Below are 5,928 nucleotides of genomic sequence, written 5' to 3' on the forward strand. Positions count from 1 at the left end.
GCCAAATCTTTCCATGTCCTTAAGAAGTGGGGAAAGTTGAGGAGCAGGTGGACTTCAAGGTGTACAAGGTCAGGACAAGTAGACTGGGAACAGAAGGTGGCCAAAGGCCAGTGACCAGAGTCCAGGTGGCAGTTCAGATGCTCACCTTGGGTGACTGTATAAGTTATTCTCCAAATTAGGACATTTTTTTTTTTTTGTCTTTTTAGTGACCGGCCGCACCGCGCTCAGCCAGTGAGCGCACCGGCCATCCTTATATAGGATCCGAACCTGTGGTGGGAGCACTGCTGCGCTCCCAGCGCCGCACTCTCCCGAGTGCGCCACGGGGTCGACCCCAAATTAGGACAATTTTAAGAGTGAAAGAGACAATGAATGAGCAGGATACCAGGATGGTAGATGTGACTGGGCCTGACCTGGGCAAACAAGTACATACAGCAACTTCAGCAGATGCCAGTGTTGGGAAATGCAATGCACAAGAACGAGGCAGGCTTCTATACATGGCTCATGTGGACACCTGGTAGCCACAGGGTGCTCCTCCCAATGCCAGGATGCTCTGTAAGCAACCTCAGAATTTAGATACCACTCTGGAGAACAAGGCAAAAGAAAGAAATCCGAAATAGATTGATTTAAACCTGAGATAACTGAATTTACATAATGTAGACTAAGCTTGCATTTTTTGCCAAAAGCTAGAATGGGGCTTGAAAATAATGATTAAGTTGAATTACAGAAAAATAAAGCATGTTAGAAGTTTTGCATACCCACAACTGTGGCTTGAAAATATTGCACCTGCTACCCAAATATTATAAGTTCAATCTCTACAAAAGTAAATCCAACATGTTCATAAGTCTACAATGATTAAAATTTGCTTCCTATCTGAAAAGGTATTCTCAGAATAAGGAATTTTTTTTTCTCACATCCTGGGATGAAAAAGGAGCCAAGATTCAGGAGAAGGGTTCTACAGAAGAAGAGATGGCTGGTGGAATGCAGCTGATTCTGAAGATACACAGCTGGACCATGAAGTCTTGCGTATCCTTTCTGGCAATGGAGGAAGATGGTGCAACTGATAGTCACAGCCCCATCCACCCCTGTTGTCTTACCTGACATCCCAGTTTCTGTTGAGTACACCTTTCTTTGTGTGCTTGCTGAGTCCACCATTTATCTTTGTCATAGCACTTACAGTAGAAACAGCTAACTTAACAAGCACTGACCTGAGTCAGGCACTGGGCTAAGAACTTTATGTGCATTATTTTATTGAACTCCTACAATAACTTTTTGAGATAGATACTACTATTTTCCTGATCTTACACAGGGGAAACTGAGACACAGTACTCATATAGTAGAAACAGGCTAGCTATTTCCTGAATTTATTTCCCTTTGTGCCTAGGCATACCTCCAGACTAAAATTTCCTATCTCTCTTATAGTTTTTGCCAACAGAATGCAGGTAAATGTGATGTTCTCTTTTCCCAGACCTACCCATACACACCTCTGGTGTGATTTTAGCTTCTTTCTTTCCCATTTGTTAGCTGGATGTCAATGCCTTGGGCTATCATCATTTATCTTGGGCCCCCTAATGACAGTGTGGAGCAGAGCTCACCTACAGCATCATTTGGATTTTACATAAGCAAGATGTAACTTCTAGTATGTTAAACTATGGAGATTTTGTCTTTAACAACATCTAGCATTATCTGAACAAATTCTCATAGTGAGATAAAGTAGTTTGTCAGGTGTCGTATAACTAAGAAGAGGTAAAGTAAGGATTCTAAATCAGATAATGTGGCGCCAGAATGTGCACATCTAGACAAAATGCTATACTGTGTTACTAAAAAACATTTACTTTGTTTCTTATTAAACTGTGAGTTCTTTGATGGGCAAAACTTCAGTTTTTATTTCTGAAGTATTAGAAGTTAGCACTTAGAAGGAACTTAGATAAAATGAAATTAATTGTTTAACTTGTAGGCAAAGATTCACAGACAGGTGCAGAATTAAATCCTCTTTTGCAACCCAGAATTCATTGTTCAGTATGAGTTTTGATACATCTAAGAAGGAATATCATGATTAAAAAATGAAAATGAAAGGAATTACATTGAATTTGATGAGATGTTATTTAAACTTATCCCAGCATCATCACTCCCATCCCCACTCTGGTAGGATTTTACTTAAAATTACCATTTTCAAATGATTTTTGCTTTCCCTAAATCTATTGCAAATTCCTAGAAGTTATTTGTGCCTGGGTAGAAGTCCAGTCAATATATTATAATTCATCTTGACATCTTCTATGTAAGGAAATCTTGGCACTCTCACATCATGTTTATGTGAATTATTCAGATTCAGCAATGATTGATTAAGTTCAGGTAGTGGGTTTGGCACCTTCATGTATCATTAGTTATTTCCACAACTTTGTGAAATGTGTATTATCTCCATTTCACAGATGGGCGAACGAGTAAACCAAAGCTCAAAGATGCTCAGAAACTAACCTGAAGCTAATTATTAGCAGATCTGTAACTAGCACCCAATGGTGTGTGCGTGTGTGTTTACCATGCTGTCTGTTTCTAACAGTGCTTTAGGAAATTTGTTCAAGGTCATGCACATATTAGGAACTCAAAAAGTTTTTATTGATCAAGGCATGAATGTATACTGAACAATGAGATGCACCAGGAACAACTAGTTAATAGATTCCCACAACTTTAACAAAGCTACAGACAAATCAAATAACAGATGTGATAAAGGCAAGGTTGGGGCTTAATCAACTGAAGGAGGTGTGAGCTCCTCTTATGCATGCCATGGTGTGGTTCTGTTGAGCTGGGAGGGAATCCTTAAAAGAGCTGGACAAAGGCTGAACAGCAAGAAACGGGTCTCAAGGTCCCAGACCTGAGATTAAGTTTAGGTCCTTTAAAAATAAAGGTGAAATTAAAACTTTTTCAGGCCAACAATAGCTGAGAGAATCTATAATCAGTAAACCAACACAAGAAGAACTGTTAAAGGATATTCTGTAGGCTGAGAGAAAATGGCCGTTGAAAGCTCATATCTACAAAAAGGAACACTAGAATTGCTAAAAATGTGGGTAAATATAAAAAATTCTTATTCTTATTTTTTAATGTTTTAAAAGATTAGTGACCATCTAAAGCAAAAACTGTAACAATGTGTTATGAGGTTTACAATAATTACACAAATAAAGTATATGACAAAATAGCACAAATGATGAGACAGGATAAACTGTAAAGTGATATATTGGGAATCCTAGAAAAACAACTAAAATTAAAACAAAGAGGTGTAGCTAAAAAGTCAATAGTAGAGATAAAATGGAATACTAAAATGTACTTAATTACTCTGAAAGAAGGCAGGAATAGCAAAAAAATGGGGAACGAAGAAAAATAGGTCTGCTAAAAAACATGTCATGAGATAGTCGATTTATACCCAGTCATATCAATAATTACATTAAAGATAAGTAATTTAAATACTCCAACTTAAAATATAATATTAGCGGACTATATGAAAAGCAAGATTCTAGTAAATACTGTTTTCAAGAAATTCATTTAAAATATAAAACCACAGAGAAGTAAAGTTAAAGGGTAGAAAGAGACTATCATGCAAGCACTAATTAAAAGAAAGCTAGATTGGCTATATTAATAACAGAGACAAAGGAGGCTTCAGGACAAAGAGTATTACCAAGGATGAAGAGAGATTTTTTTTATTATAATAAAAGTGTCAATCCATTAAAAGTATATAATAATCTTGAATGTGCATGTACCTAGTTATAGAGCTTCAAAATACATGAAACATAAGAGAACAAAAAGGAGACATAAATTAATCCACAATTAAATTTGGAGATTTCAAAACTTGTTTCTCAGTAACTAATAAAGCAAGTAGACAAAATTCTTTGTTATTTATTTCTTGATTTTCATCAAAGATTATCCTCCATATTATTTCAGTATTTTAAAATATATTTTCTCTAAAGCCAGTCTGCGAATACTCAAAATATTTTGAAATTAAACAACATACTCCTAAGTTACCCATGAATCAAAAAAGAAATCCTGAGAAAATCTCAAAGAAATTTGGTGGATATTATTAACTCAATGCTAACAAAATAATAAAATATCAAAAATTGTGGGATACAGATAAAGCTTTGCTTAGAGGGTAACTTATAACTCTAAATATTATATTAGAAAGAATAAAGATCAAAAATCAATGATCTAAAAATCTACTTAAAGAAACTGGGACTTAAAAAAAAGTAAGCCTAAAGTAATTAGTAAAGGGGAAATAATACAGATGAAACCAAATTTTAATGATATAGAAACAGACAAACAATAGCATAAATCAACAAAACCAGAGGTTAGTTTCTTGAAAATATGAATACACTTGATCCTAGCTAGAATGATCAAACTAGAGAGGGAGGGAGGCAGAGAGAGAGCAAACACAAACTATCAATATCATGAATGAAAGAAAGGCTATTACCCCATTACCCAGTACTGATAAACAGGAAAAAAAGGTAAAAAAGGTAATATGGGAATATTATGACAATTTTATGCCACTATATTTGACAACTTGGAAATCATGTACAAATTCCTGGAGAGATACAAATTATCAAAACCTATAAAAGAAGACATTAAAAATAAAAATATTTTATTAGATAAATTGAATTCATTAACAAAAATTGTCCTACAAGGAAAATACCAGGTTTAGATCAGTTCACTATTGTTATCTATCAAACTCCTTAGGAAGAAATAATAGCAATATTTTATTAAATATAAAAGAAAATAACCTTTTTATTAAAAATAAAAGAAAAAAGTGGAACACTTTCTAACTTATTTTATCTGGCTATCATAAACCTGATATTAAAACCAAACAAATACACTGCAAGAAAAAAATCACAGAATGATATTCCTCAAGAACATAGGGACAGAAATCAATAACAAAATATTAGCAAGTTGAATCCAGTAAAATAGAAAAATTTTAATACATCATAACAAAGAAGAGGTGTTCATCCCAGAATGCAGGGTTAGTTTAACATTTAAAACCAATCATTTTAAGTTACAATATAAGGGAGAACATTTATCTCCATACATACATATCTAGAAATTAGCCAAATTCAGCTCTAATTCATAATAAAAACTCTTGAGAAACTAATAATGGATATAAATTTCCTAAACTTGGTAAAGGGCACCTATAGAAAAGTCACAATTACCATCACACTAAAGGGAGAAAAACTGAATCATTTCTCCTGAGCCTGGGAACAAGACAAGGGTGTAGGCTCCCACCATTTCTATTCAGTATTGTACTGGGGGGTCGTAACCAGTACAGAATAGACAGAAAAAGAAAAAAAATAAAAAGTCTTACGTGTTGAAATGAAAGAAGTAAAACTGTCTTCATTCACAGACAACATAACTATTAACATAGAAAATCCTTAGGAATCTATAAAACACCTACAATAATTACTAAGTAAATACCACAAATCTTAGGATACAAAAAACTATTGTCTTTATATATACCAGCAACAGGCATTTTAAAAGTAAAAGTATAAATAATAACAATTTGTGATAGCATCAAAAAACAAATAAATTTAAGGAATATTCGTAACAGCTTTTACTCATAGTATCACAAAACAAAAAACTACCCAAATACTCAGCAACAGATGAAAGGATAAATATGTTGTAGTATATTTATTCAATATAAAACTACTCAGCAATAAAAGAGAACAAATTACTAATACATGCAACAGCATGGAGGAATTTGAAAAATAATGTAGGTCAGATACAAGTTGTATGTACTATATGGTTCCATTTATCTAAATCTTAGTACCAGCAAAGCAAATCTATGGTGAAAGAAATCAAAATATTTGTTGTCATTGGTTGTTTGGGGGTGACTGGGATAGATATAGAGGAGGCACCAGAGAGCTATCTAGGGTGATGGGAGTGTTCTACATTTTGATAGGG

The 5,928-nt window shown here is 34.2% G+C and overlaps 1 non-coding gene across 1 annotated transcript; it reads left to right on the plus strand.

Moving 5' to 3' along the window:
• The first annotated feature begins 1,904 nt into the window (after nucleotides 1–1,904).
• Nucleotides 1,905–2,049, plus strand: LOC134385404 (small nucleolar RNA SNORA40). Its single transcript, XR_010024377.1, has one exon. It is a non-coding gene; the product is annotated as a small nucleolar RNA SNORA40 (small nucleolar RNA).
• The last annotated feature ends 3,879 nt before the right edge of the window (nucleotides 2,050–5,928 follow it).

The sequence above is a fragment of the Cynocephalus volans genome, chromosome 8 (genome assembly GCF_027409185.1).
Source record: "Cynocephalus volans isolate mCynVol1 chromosome 8, mCynVol1.pri, whole genome shotgun sequence".
Lineage (NCBI taxonomy): Eukaryota > Metazoa > Chordata > Mammalia > Dermoptera > Cynocephalidae > Cynocephalus > Cynocephalus volans.